This window comes from Apodemus sylvaticus, chromosome 4 (genome assembly GCF_947179515.1).
Source record: "Apodemus sylvaticus chromosome 4, mApoSyl1.1, whole genome shotgun sequence".
NCBI lineage: Eukaryota > Metazoa > Chordata > Mammalia > Rodentia > Muridae > Apodemus > Apodemus sylvaticus.
The window spans coordinates 40,817,983-40,836,981 of NC_067475.1; the positions used below are offsets into that span (position 1 = coordinate 40,817,983).

The 18,999-nt window shown below is 40.2% G+C and overlaps 1 protein-coding gene across 2 annotated transcripts in view; it reads right to left on the reverse strand.

The window, feature by feature from the left end:
* The window catches only part of Arhgap29 (Rho GTPase activating protein 29), a 67,735-nt gene extending 50,297 nt beyond the window's left edge, over nt 1-17,438 (reverse strand). Inside the window, exon 1 of one of the 2 annotated variants that reach the window (XM_052179323.1) lies at nt 17,284-17,438. The gene's annotated coding sequence lies outside the window, so the exon portion shown is untranslated. Of the gene's footprint in view, nt 1-1,450; nt 1,570-17,283 lie in introns of those variants that run through there. The other variant, XM_052179322.1, reaches the window with a different exon arrangement.
* Between the last annotated feature and the right edge of the window lie 1,561 nt (nt 17,439-18,999).

The following is an 18,999-nucleotide window of genomic DNA, read 5'->3' on the forward strand; positions in this document are numbered from 1 at the left end:
AGGCAGAAAGTGCTCGCTGCCTGGCAGGAGGCCTTTGGTCCAACCAACCAGTATGAAAAAAAAAATGTTCATATAGATTCCCTAAACTCCCAAATGGTGGCTTTTACAAGACTTCAGCAGTTTGTGTCAATCAAATGTCCCCACACACAGTCCATAATGTATATTACAGAAGCAGAGAGCCAACTGGGGTGTAAAACTGCCCAAAATATCTGCACTTTAGTTCTTACTACTTATATTTCAAAACTGCATAATATCAGAAATTTGTTATTTCAGCATAATTTCTGAGTTTGTGAGAATCTATTAAAAGACACTGAAAAAAAAAAAACCACACAAGAATCTTGTGTAAAGGTCTTTAATTACACTTTTAAAAAACACTCTACATAAACAGAATGAGAACATGTTGGGAAAAGCTTTATCCTTAACAATTTCTAAAGTAAGATATACAACACATTTCATTCCTGTGCAGTCTGAACACAGCATGGTAACTAAAAAAAAAAAAATAAAAAAATAAAAATTAAAAAAAAAAAAGAGGGGAGAAAAAGCTGCCCTGCCTCCCACGCCTCCAGAATGTCTAGCATTCCTGGCAAGGAGGGCTCGCCTCTGACTAGCCAAAACCACCCAATGCCAAAGTGCACGTTCCCTATGCCTGACTTCATACAAACAGAGGAAAGAGAAATGAAAAGGGCCGGCCAACATTGATAGTGTCAGACAAAAGACACAACTGACAAGAGATAGTCACAGAGACCTTAACAGTTAACAATCCGGTCTCCAAAAAGGTGTTTGATTTGTTATCTTTCAAGGTGAAAAACTGATAAGGAGAGGCTGTCACCAGCCACTAGAATTCTACCTTCAAAATTCTCAATCTCACATGCATCCATAAATGTTTTAAAACTAAAGACATTAAACCTCCAAACATATTCAAAACAAAATGAGAACACACCATGACACTGAGAAGTGCTCAAACAAAAAATTCTCTAAACACAAACTACAGAATACAACAATATGCAGGATGCAACTCCTAAAATACCTCGGGACTGAGCACCCCACCTGGAGTGAGAATTGCTGGCGGGGTTGGCGGAGCACACGGTGCTCAAGGGCAAAAGCAAGGATTCTGGGGCAAGGGCGCTTAAGTTTAAGACTTGATACTGTCAATTACTACTTTGGGGCGATTTTTAACCTCAGCTTCCCTGTTCAAGAAATGAGTTCAAGGGTCATGGACATTAAAGGAGTCATGAAGTGTGAGGTTTCAGTCCCCGGTCGATAAACAGGAGCTAACTGCGCGCGAGGCTTTCCTCGGAACACCATCTGCTCACCCCTGCAGCTCGGTCTGCAGGTCGGTATTCATGGTCTGGCTCCTAAGCTCAGCGAGGACTAAGCCACACATTCGGACCCAGACTCGCCCCCAACTCAACACCCTTGGTGGGAACGAGCACCACCGCCCCTCACTCACCCTGCGACTCCATCCTGTATCCCCCGTGCCAACTTCAGATGAACACCCACAGCCTGGCGGCGGCGGCGGCTCGTGCCGCCTAGGGCTCCAACTTGCTGCCTCCATCCCCCATGCCTGGCCAGGCCAGCACTGCTGTGAGGCAGCAGCTGCAGAGCTGCTCCTCCCTGGCCCCACCCCTACCCCGCCCCACCCCACCCCCTAGAGCTCAGCCCATTGGCTCAAACTCGCAGGGGCGGGGACAGAAGACAGAAGGCAGAGGGGCCCAGGGTGTGGTAGTCTGTCAGCAGCTTCTGGTCTGACAGGGTCTCCTCACGGAAGACACTGCTTAGGAAAAGTCACTTGAGGACTGGGCTTGGGTAACAGGCGTCTAGAATGTGTATTTCCTGGACCACTTTCATCTTCTGTGGCCAAACCCCGAGAGAAGAGCAGAAGCCGCCGGCTCCACTAAGGTAACATGCCACGAAGCCTAGCCCAACACCTTTCCAAAAGAATGAATTACATGCAAACAAGACAACCATTCAGCCCCTTAGAAAGGGTAGAATTTTCCACGAAGGCCCAGGTTTGGTCACTGCCTTTTCGAACTCACCTCGGGATATGTGAAGGAACGATTTAAAAACTAGCAGTTTTAACTAGTCCTCAAAATACAAGGACTCTTGAATTCAACACAGAAAGCTGAGATAGAGAAAAATGTGGGGAGGGTGCCTGTGGGAACAGTACAGAGACAGAAAAATGACCACCCGTGGGAGGAAAAGGATTCAGGGTAGTGTGTGGGGAGGTAGAAGGAAAACGTGGGTGTAGACTCCCGGCAGCAAACACCAAGGGAGAAGCAAGCAAAGAGAAGAGAGAAGAGAGTGGGACCCAAAGAGACCGGAATGTAAGACAGAAATACTGCAGGGCCAACGGGTGAGGCCTGAGTCAGGAGAAAAGCCTGAAAAAATAGGCACTTAAATCTTCCAAGTAGTACAAGAAAAACAACCCCGTTAGTGTAACTTGAAAGCATAAATATGGAATTGCTTGGTTGCTTTAGCTCTACAGTGTATTTGTAAGATTCACACAAATGTACCCCCTTCTAACCTCCTACACAAAATACCAAATTTGTGCTCCAAATATTTCAGGAACCTCAAAACCAAACTACTTTTTAATTGCATTGAGGGAAAAAAAATGTAGCAAAGACTTTCAGCATGAAAACTGATGATGTTTGAACTTTTAAAGCAAGCTACAAAGAGGAAAGGCATCCTCAAGGATAAAGGGGGTGAACGTATGAGTACAGTTCAGAGTTCACATTTGGGAGGAAATGGTAAGAAGTGACTCCATCTGCTCCACGCGGTTCTTAGCTGCTCACACACCCTCTTAAGTCTATTTAAAATATATCAATTCTCTTTTTACATGTCTGCTGTTCCATTTAATAAAGAAAACTATGACTTGAGGTTGGTGGCACATTTCTGCAACCCTACAATTTAGGAGATAGAGGCAGGTGGATCAAGATTCCAAAGCCAGTTTCAGCGACCCAGTGTTTTAGGCCAGCCTAGGCTACACGAGAGCCTATCTCACCGAGCTCCTAGCCCCTCCGATCGCTCCCACCCAACTAACTAAAAAGAAGACTGTGTTCTGACTAAAATGGATCTGATTATGTCACCGAACAAATAAGATGAACAAGTAACTGATAAAGAGAACGGGGCCTGAGGGGCTGGGAGAGAGACAATGTGACGTGTAAGAAGCAAGTCCAGAGGAGGGGGAGGAAGAGACAGAGACAGATGATGAGAAATGAGAAGGAATCAGAGATAAAACAGTACAAAGACTACTTACGGCCAGGGGAAAGGTGCAGGGACACCGTGATGTAAAAAGTTCTGGGGGAAGTGAAGCCAGCTGGCCTCTGAGCAAGGGTAAGCTGAGAACATGGGCCACTTAGCTCCACAAGTTTTTTTTTTTTTCCAGGTTTGTTTAAAATGCACTCAAAGCTTCAAATATAACTATATCAAGAGTGAAAGCAATACTGTTGAAGACATGTAAAAACACTCCCTTAAACACCACTGCAAGCCAACAATGCACCATGGACAACCCGGGAAACAAACCACTGGCTCCTCAAAACCGAAGCACACACGGAAGAAAGGATTCCGAGGGTCAGGAAGGGACATGGAGAGAAGCAGCACTCGGCTCCGTCTGCTCCATGTGGTCCTTCACATGTCCACAGTAGACCAGAGCTAGCCATCCCACCCTCACCCAAACAGCCAGCGACTGTCCACAGACCCGACAATGAACACATCAATGACTAGGAGATCCTTAAAGTCTAAGTGGGCCTGTTATGGGAAATTTTGGTCTTACAATTTTAATCCTTCAATTGTCTAAGAACATATTAGCTACCATTCTTCATAGAAAAAAAGGTATTTGCAAATATTCACAAAAATAAGTTCAATTTTAAATTAAAAGGACTCTTATAAATATCTCCTGATCTATCTTTTAAATAAATTTATATGGCACAAATAAATTTAGCTATGAAAAGCACAATACGAAAATAATCTTTGTACTTAAAATTATTGGTTTATAGTAAAATTATAAAGCTCTCCCCTCAAAAGTAAAATCATCTTTGGATCTACTGTGGAAATGCAACATCTCAAATTGTTCAGCAAGCTGCAGAAAAACACTTCTGGAAGCAACCTATAAATGAAAAGAAATGGCTAAAGGTGTGGTAGGACTGGCTGGCAGCAGCGCACATCTTTAATCCCAGCATATGGGAGGCAGAGGCAGCAGCGTGAGTTCAAAGCCAGCGTGGTCTACAGAATGAGCTCCAAGACAGCAGGACTATACAGAGAAACCATGTCTTGAAAAACAAAACAAAACAATTACCCGTGTTTCTAGTCTTTTCTGTTGTGATTGTTTCTATGATTTCTCTTTTAAAATGGTAATTTGCACTCATTTTATGTTACCCGTTGAATCATTCATCCTATGAACAATCAATTTACAAACTTCTAAATTTTTTTTAATACATTCTCCTCAAGATGTCTGTGGTACCAGACTGAATAATTATATTCTTATGTGTAGTGGTGCTAATTTTTTTAAGCAGATGTTTTCATATCCCTGAAGCAGGCGGTGTGGTTTAGACAGCCTGTATTTTTCATAGCAGAACGCGGTCCTAAAAGCATTTAACATCTGGAGTCATTTTTGGTTGTCACAATTGAGGAAGGGGTTCTACTGACACCTAGTGGGTAAAGGCCATGGATATGTTAAATGCCTTCCTGAACAAGACAGCCCACTCTTAAGAATTAGTTAGCCTCAAAAGGTCAGGATAACTTAGTCTAGATTCAACTACTTTATACTTCATAAGCTGTAAGACAAAATATGTCAAATTATATCTCAGTATGCCCTCAGCAAAACCTGGATGTGACAATACATTTTTTTTCAACAAAAAAGTTGCATGAGAATAATTTTTTTTATTTTATTTTATTTTTTTTTAGACAGGGTTTCTCTATATAGCCCTGGCTGTCCTGGAACTCACTCTGTAGACCAGGCTGGCCTCAAACTCAAGAAATCTGCCTGCCTCTGCCTCCCAAGTGCTGGGATCAAAGGTGTGCGCCACCACCGCTCGGCTACTGAGAATAAATATTTTTAATAATGTCTAGATTTAAGCCTTAAAAGGGGTAGTGGTGCATACAGGTACACCTGTGAGTTCAAGGCCAGCCTGGTTTGTCAAGTGAGGCACTATTTCAATAGAAAAGAAATCCTTAAAAGATAAAGTGGAGGAATAAATAACAACAGATTTGTCCATTTGTTGTAGTAAAATAACTAGAGATGTGTATGTCTGTGCACACACGTGGTGTATAGATACTGTTTTCAAATGTTAGATTACATAAGGCAAAGGATAGTAGTATTTGAAACATGGAATCTCAAACCAATAAAATAAAAGAAAATACTTTCAATGAAGTGAATTCTACTATCTCCTAATTTATTTGTTTGTTTGTTTGTTTGTTTATTTATTTATTCACTTATTTTGAGACACAATTTCTCTGTGTAACTTTAGCTTTCCTGGAACTCGATTTGTAGAACAGGCTGGCTTCAAACTCACAGAAATATGCCTGCTTCTGCCTCCCAAGCACTAGGATTAAAGGCGTGTGCCGGTCACACCCACCCAACTCCTACTAACTCTATACTATCCCAGCTTTTGCCTAATGGCACTCTAGACCATAGCAAAAGAAGAGAGAAGCCAGGCAGGATACAGCACTCTTGCTGAACTGAGGAGAGAAAGATATCCTAGTTCCGGGGTACACAGACCTTTGTAGGATAGCCAGGGGTGAAGAAAATATGGAAAGATTACTCTTGAGTCTGCATAGGATATCCCTTAATTGTCTCTGAATACCAAGATACACACTCAGGGCCAAACTTCCAAAGGGCTCAAGGAATTTCAAGAGAGATGGAGATCTGGATGTTCTCAATGCCTGGGGAAGAGAATGACAAACTGAACACTCTAGGGGAGAGCCTAGAAGGCCATGCCTTGGAGCTCATTCGACTCAGCCCTAATGAAACATCACAACAAGCACATTCAAACAAATAAACCTATTGCTTAAAACTTATTATGTTGTAGCATTTACAATAAATGAAGAATTAACATAAATGGTAATGATGTAAAGAAGGGAAATGAAATTTTACAATGAGTCTTTGTAGTGGTTATTCCAGGTTGTCAACTTGACTATATCTGGAATGAACTCTGACCTGGATTCTTGGCTTGGAGATCTTGAGGCATAGTGGCTATGAATCCCAGAAGATAGGGAGATCTCTAAGTTCAAGGTCATCTGGGACAAAGCAAGGCCCAGATCCAGGTATGGTGGCACAACACTTTTAATCTGGACCATACCTTCTGCTGGATACCTACATAAGGACATTGGAAGAAGGAAGACTCTTCTTCACCTGCTTGTCTTGTATGAGCAACTGCTAGATCCTTGGACTTCCATTCACAACTGCTGCTGACCATTGTTGGGAGTTGGACTACAGACTATAAGTCACCAACAAATTCCCCTACTATATAGAGACTACCCATAAGTTCTGTGATTCTAGAGAACCCTGACTAAAACAGTCATTATGTGTGAAGTAACAGTTTTCTTGAAGGTATAAGTGAAAAATGTGTATTAAAATTTCTGGAAGTGTAGCTAATAAGCTAATAGCTATCATAAACAGAAGTTTAAAATTAATCCAAAAGAAAGTAAGATAAGAAAAAGAAACTATTAACAAGTGGGACAAATAAAAAGTAGCAATCAGCACAAGGCATACCATCAGTGGAGCAGCTGGAACTGAAGTCTTCCCGACATCATTTGCACCGAGGGGCAGGGCAGCTCCACAACCTTCTGTGCACAGCTGGCCAGGAGAGAGTTGGTCTCCCAGGAGTACAGACACAGGCTTAGAGGCCCACAGGAGGATCAAGCTCCAGCCAGAGACAGCAAGACCAACTAGCACCAGAGATAACCAGATGGCCAAAGGCAAGCACAAGAACCCTACCAACAGAAACCAAGGCCACTTGGCAACATCAGAACCCAGTTCTCCCACCACAGCAAGTCCCAGATACCCCAACACACCAGCAAAGCAAGACTTGGATTTAAAATAGTATCTCATGATGCTGATAGAAGGCTTCAAGAAAGACCGTAATAACTCCCTTGAAATACAGGAGAATATGAGTCAACAGGTAAAAGCCCTTAAAGAGGAAACACAAAAATCCCTTAAAGAAATACAGGAAAACATGGGTCAACAGGCAGAAGCCCTTAAAGAGAAAACCCAAAAATTCCTTAAAGGATTTTAGGAAAACACAAACAATCAAGTGAAGGAACTGAACAAAACCATCCAGGATCTAAAAGTGGAAGTAGAAACAAAAAAGAAATCACAAAGTGAGACATCTCTGAAGATAGAAAACCTTGGAAAGAATTCATGAGTCATAGACGCAAGCATCAACAACAGAATACAAGAGATAGAAGAAAGAATCTCCGGTGCTGAAGATACCATAGAAAACATTGAGTCAACAATCAAAGAAAATGCAAAATGCATAAAGCTTATATCCCAAAACATCCAGGAAATCCAGGACACAATGAAAAGACCAAACCTAAGGATTATAGGTATAGATGAGAACGAAGATTTCCAATTTAAAGGCCAGTAAATATTTTCAACAAAGTTGTAGAAGAAAACTTCCCTAAAGAAAGAGATGCCCATGAACATACAAGAAGCCTACAGAACTCCAGACTAGACCAGACCAGAAAGTCCTCCCGGCACATAATAATCAAACCACTAAATGCACTAAACAAAAAAAGACTATTAAAAGCAAGTAACTTATAAAGGCAGACCTATCAGAATCACACCAGACTTCTCACCAGAGATGATGAAAGCTAGAAGATCCTCATACAGAACCTAAGAGAACACAAATGTCAGCCCAGACTACTATACCTAGCAAAACTCTCAATCACCATTGATGGAAAAACCAAGATATTCCATGATAAAACCAAATTTATACAGTATCTTCCCACAAATCCAGCCCTACAAAGGATAACAGATGGAAAATGCCAATAAAAGGAGGGACACTTCACCCCAGAAAAAGCAAGAAAGTAAATCTTCTTCCAACAAACCCAAAAGAAGATAACCACACAAACATAAAAATAACATTAAAAATAACGGGAGCTACATTCACTATTCCTTAACATCAATGGACTCAATTCCCCAATAAAAAGGCATAAACTAACAGAAATATTTTTCATGTAAATCTTCCATTGTATCAGAAAGTGTTTGTAATTTTCTTTCAATTAATTTAGCAATTTTTTGTCTACCATTTTATCAGCATTATTTTTCATGATAATCTTCAACTTTAACATGTTTTTCTACATATTTCTTCTATTTTATCAGAAATGTTTTCCATGTAAATCTCTGATTTTATCAAAAATATTTTTAATTCCACCTTCAATTAATTTAGAAGATTTTTATGTCTAACATTTTATCTGTGTTTTTTCATAATAATCTTCAACTTCAACTAGTTTTTCTTTATATTTATTTTATCAGAAATGTTTTCCATGTAAATCTGATTTTATCACAAAATATTTTTAATACCACCTTCAATTACTCTAGAAAAGTTTATGTCTACCATTTTATCTGTATAATTTTCTATGAAACAGTCAATTTTAACGTGTTTTTCTATTTCTTGAATTTTATCAAAAATATTTTCATGTAAATCTTCAATTTTACCTGAAAATGTTTATAATTCTACTTTCAATCAACTTAGAATTCCTTTTATGCCTACCATTTTATCTGTATAATTTTCCATGATAATCTTCAATTTTAACATGTTTTTCTATATATTTCAATTTTATCAGAAATATTTTCCATGTAAATCTTCAACTTTATCAGAAAATGCTTATAATTCCATTTTCAATCAACTTAGGAATACTTTTATGCCTACCATTATTATATGTATATAAAATTTTCCATAATAATCTTCAATTTTAACATGTTTTTCTACATTTTTCTATAATTTTATCAGAAATAGTTTCCACATAAATCTTCAATTCTATCATAAAATGTTTCTACTTCCTTCTTCAATTAATTTAGCAATGTTTTTTATGTCTACTACTTTACTCTGATTTTCCATGAAAATTGTCAATTTTAATGTGTTTTTCTATATATGTCTTCTTTTTTATTCAGAAACATTTTCCATGTAAATCTTCAATTTTATCATAAATTGTTTTTACTTCCTTTTTCAATAAAGGAACATGCTTTTCAAAAAAATAAAAAAGGCAGCAATTGGTGACATTAAATATTCTCTATATATCCCAGAAAAAAGCAAGATGTAGGCTACAAGCATAACTTACTATCAAAACAGTTGTCTGCTACACGAGACCCAAGAGGATTCAAACTAAAATAGCTGGGAGAGGTGAGATAGATTCTCAAATTAAGTAAAATAGAAAGATCTAATGCCAACAATAACAGATCTGAAACCCTGACTAGACCAGATATATATTGAAACCCTTTCAATATATATATTGAAAGAAAAAACAGAAAAAGATAAATCTAAATATTAACCACAAGAAAACATTAGTGGTTCTATGATACCAGACAAGAAATTCTACCAAACATAGAATGTTGTATATAACAATTAAATAATTACAAAGGGCAATTTCATCATAAAGCTGTAACAATCCTCAAAGAGTATAAAGTCTACAATAAAGTCCAGGATGCATGAGACAAATCCTGATAGTTAAAATTTCAGCACTCTTCTTTCAGTGTCAACAGAATAAAACCAAAAACTATCAGGGCTGTCAAGATTTAGGAAAAAAACCAATATTAACAAATTTGACACAATAGACTGTTACAGAAAATTCTAACCCTAAATGGCAGAATACACATAATTTTCAAATGTACCTGGAACAATCACTAAAATAGACCATGAATGGGATTATACAATTAATCCCAATAAGTAACTGAAATAATGTAGCATAAGTGACCTAGATAAGATTAACTATGAAATATATAGCATAAAGGTATATGTGGCATCTCCAAATATTTGTTAGTTACAAAACATGTTTTTAATCCATAGGCCAAATTTCCACATGCTATGGAGATTACCTGTGGCTCTAGAAATATATAGTTTGGGATGCTTTATTTTCAAGAGACTAAAATCAGTCGTACCAGCTTCTATTTTAAGAACTTAGAAAAAAGAAGGGAAATTAAAATCAAAATAGTCAAAGGAAATTATAAGAACAAAAATTAGCCTGGTAATGGTGGCACATGTCTTCTATTTTAAGAACTTAGAAAAAAGAAGGGAAATTAAAATCAAAATAGTCAAAGGAAATTATAAGAACAAAAATTAGCCTGGTAATGGTGGCACATGTCTTTTTTTTAAATTTTTTTCTTTATTGATATATTTTTTATTTACATTTCAAATGATTTCCCCTTTTCTGGGTCCCCACTCCCCGCAAGTCCCATAAGCCCTCCTCCCTCCCCCTGTTCCTCCATCTACTCCTTCCCACTTCCCTGTTCTGGTATTCCCCTATACTGTTGCACTGAGTCTTTCCAGAACCCGGGACCACTCCTCCATTCTTTTTGGACCTCATTTAATAAGTGGATTATGTCTTGGTTATTCAAAGTTTCTAGGCTAATACTCACTTATCAGTGAGTGCATACCATGATTGATCTTTTGAGACTGTGTTACCTCACTTAGTATGATGTTCTCCAGCTCCATCCATTTGTCTAAGAATTTCATGAATTCATTGTTTCTAATGGCTGAATAGTACTCCATTGTGTAAATATACCACATTTTTTGTATCCATTCCTCCGTTGAGGGACACCTGGGTTCTTTCCAGCTTCTGGCTACTACAAATAGGGATGCTATGAACATAGTGGAGCATGTGTACTTATTGCATGTTGAAGAATCCTCTGGGTATATGCCCAGGAGTGGTATAGCAGGGTCCTCAGGAAGTGTCATGCCCAAATGGATCAAGGACCTCCACATAAAACCTGACACACTGAAACTAATAGAAAAGAAACTGGGGAAGACCCTTGAGGACATGGGCACAGGGGAAAAGTTCCTGAATAGAAAACCAATAGCTTATGCTCTAAGATCAAGAATTGACAAATGGGACCTCATAAATCTACAAAGTTTCTGTAAGGCAAAGGACACTGTCAAAAGGACAAAACATCAACCAACAGACTGGGAAAGGATCTTCACCAACCCTAAATCCGACAGAGGGCTAATATCTAATATATACAAAGAACTCAAGAAGGTAGAACCCAGAGAACCAAATAACCCCATTAAAAAGTGGGGTACGGAGCTAAACAAAGAATTTTCACATGGAAAAACTTCGGAGGGCTGAGAAGAAATTAAGAAATGTTCAACATCATTAATCATTAGGGAAATGCAAATCAAAACAACCCTGAGATTTCACCTCACACCAGTCAGAATAGCTAAGGTCAAAAACTCAGGAGACAGCAGGTGTTGGCGAGGATGTGGAGAAAGAGGAACACTCCTCCACTGCTGGTGGGATTGCAAGATGGTGCAACCACTTTGGAAATCAGTCTGCGGTTCCTCAGAAAACTGGGCACATGCCTTTTAATCCTAGCATTTGGGAAGCAAAGGCAGGTGAATCTCTGAGTTCAAGGCCAGCCTGGTCTATAGAGTGAGTTCTAGGACAGCCTGGTCTATGCAGAGAAACCCTGACTAGAAAACAAAACAAAACAAACAACAATAATAGTAAAAATCAGTGAAGAAAATAATGTAGAGAATATAGGTGAGAGCAAGTTATTTGGAAAAGATAAGTTAAACTGATAAATATCTGGTTACACTGACCAAGAAATAAACCAAAGAAACCCAATGAGAGAAATAGAATCTAAGTAGTATTATAAAAGTTAAAAACTTGGATTCATAATTTAAAAACTTCTGGGACAAAAACTGTAAATAAATCTAGTGAATTCTACTGATAAAAATCCACTACAACAGAAAAAAAAAAAGTGTGTGTGCCTATATGTGTACAAAATAGAGAAAGTAAAAAAGTGTGTGTGTCTATGTGTGTGTACAAAATAGAGAAAGTGAAAAAGTGTGTGTGCCTATGTGTGTGTACAGAATAGAGAAAGTAAGAATCTTTCCAAATCTTTTGAGGCAGTGTTCCTGATATTAAAACCAAACAATGATGCTACAATAAAATTATACATCAAATTCCTTAAATGCAGTATTTACACATAAAACAGAACAACATCATAGTTAAAAAGAGCTTAAATTCCTGTTGCAGAAATTTAAATTTAATACTCACTAGAACTCATGACCATTTCAACAGATTCAGAAAAATTATCTAACAAAATTTCTTGCCCATTCATGATCATGATAAGGTCAGCAAAGTTAAAATTGAAGAGAATTTCTTCAACCTGATAAAAGGCATTTAATAAAAAACCTACAGCTATCCTCACAGTTAATGGTTAAAATACTGTTGTTAATGAAGGCTTAAAGTAGTAAAAAAAAAAAAAAAAAAAAAAAAAAAAAGCATTCAGATTAAAAGAGAAGTAAATCACTTTACTCAGAGATGAGATGACAAGTTTGTATACCTAAAAATACCCTGAAGAATTTATTACCTACCACATTTAATAGAAAAAGATCAGAACATTAGTTAATAAATATCTCAATCAACTTTATAAGCCAACATTTGAATAATGAAAATTAAAAGCCAATTCCATTCATAATATCATCAAAAAAAAAAAAAAAGCCAAGATGTTTCAGGGATAAGCTTAACAAAACGTGCCCTAAACTAAAAACCACAAAACACTACTGCAGGGCTGGAGAGACAGCTCAGCACTGAAGAAAGAGTGGTCATTGTTCTTGCAGACACCTGAGTTTGCTTCCCAGCACCCTCGTCCAGTGGCTTAACAACTGCTTCTAGCGCCACCTGCAGGAGACTGACGCTAACTCCTCTCTGAAGCATCAGACATGTGTATGTAAACAACACACATATGAATAACTTAAAATAAAAACAAATTTTAAAACAAAAATACTACTGCAAAGAAATCAAATAACTGAGTAAAATGACAATATAGCATCTTCCTGAATAAGACTCAAAACCTAAAAAAAAAAAAAAAAGCCTTCTTACTGTAGTTTATCACTAGTCCAGTTTTAGTTTCAAAGATCAACTTGCAATGGCTTAAAATCACCTGGGAAGAGAGTTTCAAGCAATCGTCATCAGGGTCATCGGGGTTCATCTATGGACATCTCTATAAAGCCTGTCTTGACAGGTAGTTGTTTGGAGAAGACTGCTCATGCTCTTTGCAGGCAGCACCATCCCCGGGCAGGGAATCCTGCACTATCTAAGACAGGAGAAAGCCAGAGAAAAGTGGCAGACAGAAGCAAGCAAGGATCTATTCATTCTTCTGCTCCTGACTATGGATATGATGTTTAGTAGCTGCCTTGATTTCTCAATGACAGACTGCAACTTGGAATTGTAAGTGAAATAAACTCTTTCCTCTCCGAAGTTGCTTTTAGTCAAGGTTGTATCAGAGCAACAGAAATCAAACTAGAGAATCCAACATTCACTATGTAGCCTTCAACTCTTGGCAATTCTACCTCAAATTATATGGTTTCAATGAATCACAGTGAACCTTTCTTTCTGTATCCTTTTTTTTTTTAACTTTTAATTAAAAAAATTTTTTTTTGCAGAAATTTGTAAGCTTAAATCCCCCCTCCCTGCCACTTTTTGATACAGGGTCTCACTAAATATCTCTAGGTGTCCTGGAACTCATTATGTAGACCAGGCTGGCCTCAAATTCAGAGCTCCACCTGCCTTTGCCTCACAAGTGCTGGGATTACACTCAGCCTGAGCTTACACTTTATATTGTAATGTTAAATATATGAAACAATCAAAATAACTTTGAAAAAAATTGGGGAACTTAGGACAGCTTTACTTCAAGATTTACTGTTCAACTACAAGAATCAAGATAGTGCGATTTGTGGCAGTGATACATATACCAACAGGATGGACTCCAAAAGTACAACCAAATATATAGATTAGCTGAGCTTTCATAGAAGGAAAGCTACTCTATCAATAAGTACTTGAGTCGGGCATTGGTGGCACACACCTGTAATCCCAGCACTTGGGAGGCATTATATGTAAATTATATATCAATTAATTATATATGCATGTCAGTGTGTATATATCAATTATAGTATATAAATCTTATGTGTAACCTTGATTCAAGCTATTAAAAAAATGACCTAAAAATGACTTATAATTTGACTAAACACTAAACTGAATTATGGAAAATGTTGGCATTATATTTAATAATTTTTCCTTTTAAAAATACATGCTAAAATATTTATGGATAAAATAACATGATGTCTATGGTTTATGTCAAAATAATATGAAGGACTGAATGAGAAGGGGTAAGACTGGCGAGGCTTTGTGATACATGCCTACAATCCCAGATACTTCAGTGCAGGGTAACAAATTCGGCGATCTGGCAATTCAGCAAAATCAAAGATGTCCCTTTGGACCAGTCTGATTCTGGTTTCCTTTCATTCTCTGCTTCCCATTTTCCCCCTGGAAGCCACCAGGTACGCACAGAAGCACATTAAACAAAAACCTGACAGGTGAATTATAAACAAACCTATGCCATGCTGTGTCTAAAAGTCCCCGGAACTCTGCTCACCCCTTCTCTGGTACTTTTAAGTGGGCTGAAGAGCCGGTTCAACAGGGTTTTTTTTGTTTTTTGGGTTTTTTTTTTTTTTTTTCAAGACAGGGTTTCTCTCTGTAGCCCTGGCTGTCCTGGAACTCACTCTATAGACCAGGCTGGCCTTGAACTCAGAAATCTGCCTGCCTCTGCCTCCCAGAGTGCTGGGATTAAAGGCATGCACCACCACCACCAAGGGTTCTACAGTTAAGAGCACTTAATGCACTTGAAGAGGACCTGCGTTTGGTTCCCAGCGTCCCAGATGACGGCTTACAACCCTCTGTAACTCCAGTTCCAGGTGATGTTACTTTAACGTTCACAGGTTCCTGCACACACACACATACACACACACACACACACACACACATATACTCTCGGGCATATACATGTGCATAAAATAAATATTGCAAAAGCATGTTAAGTATCCGTTATCTCTCAAAAAGGAGACTGGTATTTAAAAACTTTCTCAAGAACACACACTGACTCTTAAGAGAAAGATTATTACACCTAAGGAGGTAGTATCACCCAATGTCTACTCGGAACAAGGAGACTCACTTCCTTATCACGGCAGTAATAAACAGAAACAATAAAATCCTAACGCTCCACAGAAATCTTTATTATAACAGAATAATCTGCTAACTGGCCTTTCTGTTTTTTTATCCACAAATATATGTGGCTCGTGACCACACTGGAGGTGAGTGGGAAATTTAAAAGCAAATCAACAACCTACTCAAGCAAAGGAAACAGCCCTGAATGCTCTAAAGCAGAACTGGATCAGTGCCATCCTGGCATGTGGTAGATACCCTGCAATTCTGCCCAGTAGGGTCTTTCTACTCTGTATTTACTGCAAACTCAAATTCTCTGGGTCTTCAAACTCATACAAAATACTTCTTCTAAGAAGACTTTTCATTCTCTCCACTAAAAATAACCAGCCCTCTACTTTCCCATAGGGCATTCAACATACTTCTTTCTTTCAATGCATCCATAACATTATGTCCTGGGCTATATTCCATATTGTCTATTGTTACTCAATAAATGAAAAGGTTCTACAGGGCTCTATCTAGCATGATGGAATGTCGTTGAATTTCCTCAATGAATGCTGAATATTTTAGCAGTGTCATGAGAATAAAAAAACCTTCCACAAAGCTTTCTGTGTAAAAGTGGCTTTTACAATGGAGATGTGAGGGTGTTCGTAATTCAGATATATACTCTATTTCAAGAAAAATGGAAATAAACAGTCAATATATGTGTGCCAAACTGTTTTCTTCTCAGCTGAAATTCCACTTTCTGCTAATTTAGGGACTGAATCATTTTCTATCTGGGCCTAGCTTACTCGAGTTTACTCTTAAGCACCTCCAATCATGAGACCAGAGCTGCAACACGCTCTGTAAGGGTTTTTAGGCTTAAGGGTCAGGGCTCCTTATTGCACAGTACTTGAAGCATTTCTAAGTAGGCATTTCTGGCAAAGTGCCTAAAGAAATCACGGAAGAAAATGACCTAAATCTTGTGTTGGGTTTTTACTTATTCCTTTTAACCATTCCATCTACATCTGAATTCTTTTTCATAAAGAAGTAACCCTTTGCCCAAATTCAATGCGATAGTAACATGAATTCCCAAATGAGAAAAGAAACAGGTAAACAAACCCAACTCCACTGTGGTCTTTGAACTTTCGGAAAAATATAAAAGTATAAATACTCGGTCAGAACATGTTAAAGACCCAAAAGAAAACTGTGTGAAACCCAATCCTTGATTCCCCCCCCCCCCACACACACACACACAGCCGGATAGTGATTTTTTTTTTAAAAAAGTGAGATAAACTCGGCGTATTGTCAAAAAGGCTCCAATACCAGGAGCCTCGAGCGACAAGGTCCTCCAGGGCACCGGGTTTCCATCAAAGACAAAGTCCTGGGACGTTCTCAGCAATAAAACTTTCAGGGACAGGCTCCTCTGGTGGTAACTGTAATCTCTCAGTTTATCAATTCCTAGTCTGCAAAGCGCACAGTTTACCCTAGGGCCACAGCTGGGAAACGGGCGACCAGAGCCCAAGGAATGCAAGGAGGAAAGTGACAGAAATGCAGGGGTGGTGGTGGGGGGGGGGGGCGCAGGGCACCAGGGGGAAGGGGGGTGTCTGACAAACAGCGGGCTCCAGGACACGAAACGCCAGAGGAAAAGTGAGGACGGGGCCGGAAGAGTTCCTCACGGCACCTCAGCCTCTGCATCTGTCACAGTGGAGTTTGTGAGAACGCCACCAAACTTCCTAACGCAGTCCTGGCAGGAAACTCAGACGTGAGACCAGAGGAAGAAAAGCAGTGGGGAAGCTCTCGGAGCCCGAGTGCCTCCGGCAGGCGCGGGTGGTGGCTGGGAAAGGGCCCGGGGCTACGGGACGCCCGCTGATCAGACCTTAGATGAGGACGGCCAGTCCGGCGAGCCGCTGCCGGACCGACGCCTCCGAACCCCGCACGGGCACTGGACACGCCGATCCCCGCGCGGGCACCGGGATCCGCAACGTCCCTCCACGCTCGACTCTCACGGGTGGAGGGGATTTCAAGCCCGGAGCACCGGCCCTGCCCGCAGCCGCCTCCGCCCCGCGCCTCCCGGACCCCCGACCCCAATGCGCCTGCCAGCTCCGAGGCACGGCAGGAGCCAGAGCCGCCTCCCCGTCCACTCACCGTGGGGCTCCATCCCGCGTCCCCGACGCCTAACACTCACGGCCGCCACCCCCTCAGCCGGCTGGAGCTCGTCGTCCCCATCCCCCACGGCTGGCCTGAGGACACCGGGTCGACGAGCCTCCGCCACCTCTGCAGCTACCGCCACGACCGCGCCAGCCGCGGACGCGACGCCCCGCCCCCGCCTCGCACCCCACGCCTCACGCTTCACGCCCTCCTCGGCCCGCCCCCCGGGGCCCAGCCCATTGGCCTGCGCCCTAGGGGGCGGGGGTCATCGCTGAGGGGGCGGGACCATAACAGGTGCGGGTGGGGCAAGGCGTGCTCAATTCCTCCTAGAGGGGCCTTGACCTGACCAAGGTCCCATAGAGTCCCATAGAGTGCTGGTTGGCAATCAAACCCACCAAGGGAAATGCCACTCTTTTTTTTTTTTTGTTTGTTTGTTTTGTTTTTTTGTGTTTTGGATTTGTTCCCCCCTACCCCCAGACGGGTTTCTCTGTGTAACCCTGGCTGTCCTGGAACTCACTCTGTAGACCAGGCTGGCCTCGAACTCAGAAATCCACCTACCTCTGCCTCTCAGAGTGCTGGGATTATAGGCATGTGACACCACGGCCCGGCAATGCCACTCTTTCTTAAGTCCGAATGGGAACCACTCCTCAGTCCTGGTTTAATTGGCCGTTTTTCAGGAGGGCACTATGACTACTTTCCTGTCAGAATTTTAGTCTTGAGCTTGTTTGGTTGGCTTTCTTGTTCCTCCATCCTTTCTCATTTCAAAACCAAATTTATGACTCACTTTGAAACTTTCCTACTCTTCTTTCTTCAGCTGTCATTTTCTGAAAACTAAATTACTTAATTACATCAGCTATTATGCACAGTATCTGGCTACATAGATGTATTAGATAAATGTTAATTAACTACACATCCCTCTAATCATACAACATACTTCTTACCATCAAATGCTCCAGATAATAGGACCATTAACGTGGTTGATGGGCATACGCAACCAAAAAAAGCATTTTGCTAGATGTTAGGTTATATATCAAATATTAGGTCACATATAACTTACACATTTAACTTACACTTAGCTATGCCAAGAATGTCTTTCCTGGTGTTGATACTGAGACATAATACTCCCTGGATATTAATTGACAGACAGGTAAACTTACAGGAAGTGTCATATCTACTTTTCTTGTTGCTGTGATAAAATACCCTGATCAAAACAACTTAAGGAAAGGTTTACTTTAGCTCACAATTCAGAAAAATCAAAATAGCAGGAGCTTAAACCAGCTGTTATTACAGTCACCGTCAGAAGAAGAGAACACAGAATGGATGTGAATCCTCAACTCACTTTCCCCACTCTTACACAGTCCACGATCCCTTGCCCGGGGAATAGTGCCACCCACAGTGGGCAGGCTGCCCCACTTTGGTCAGCATAATTAAGATAATGTTGCACAGGTGCAATCAGAGGTTTATCATTTGGGTGATTCTAATTCCTGTCTGTGGGAACATAGTCTCCAAGAACGGAGTTATATGAGGTAAAATGAACGCTTTTGAGAAAATTCCCAAGAAACCAAGATGAGTGTCTTGTGACCCCAGTTTCTATAAAAACACAGAATTGAAGTCCATGGTGATAGCATACTCCTTTAATCCCAGCATTCCGGAGAGGCAGGCAGTTCTCTGTGAGTTCAAGGCCAGCCTGGTCTACGTAGAGAATTCTGGAAC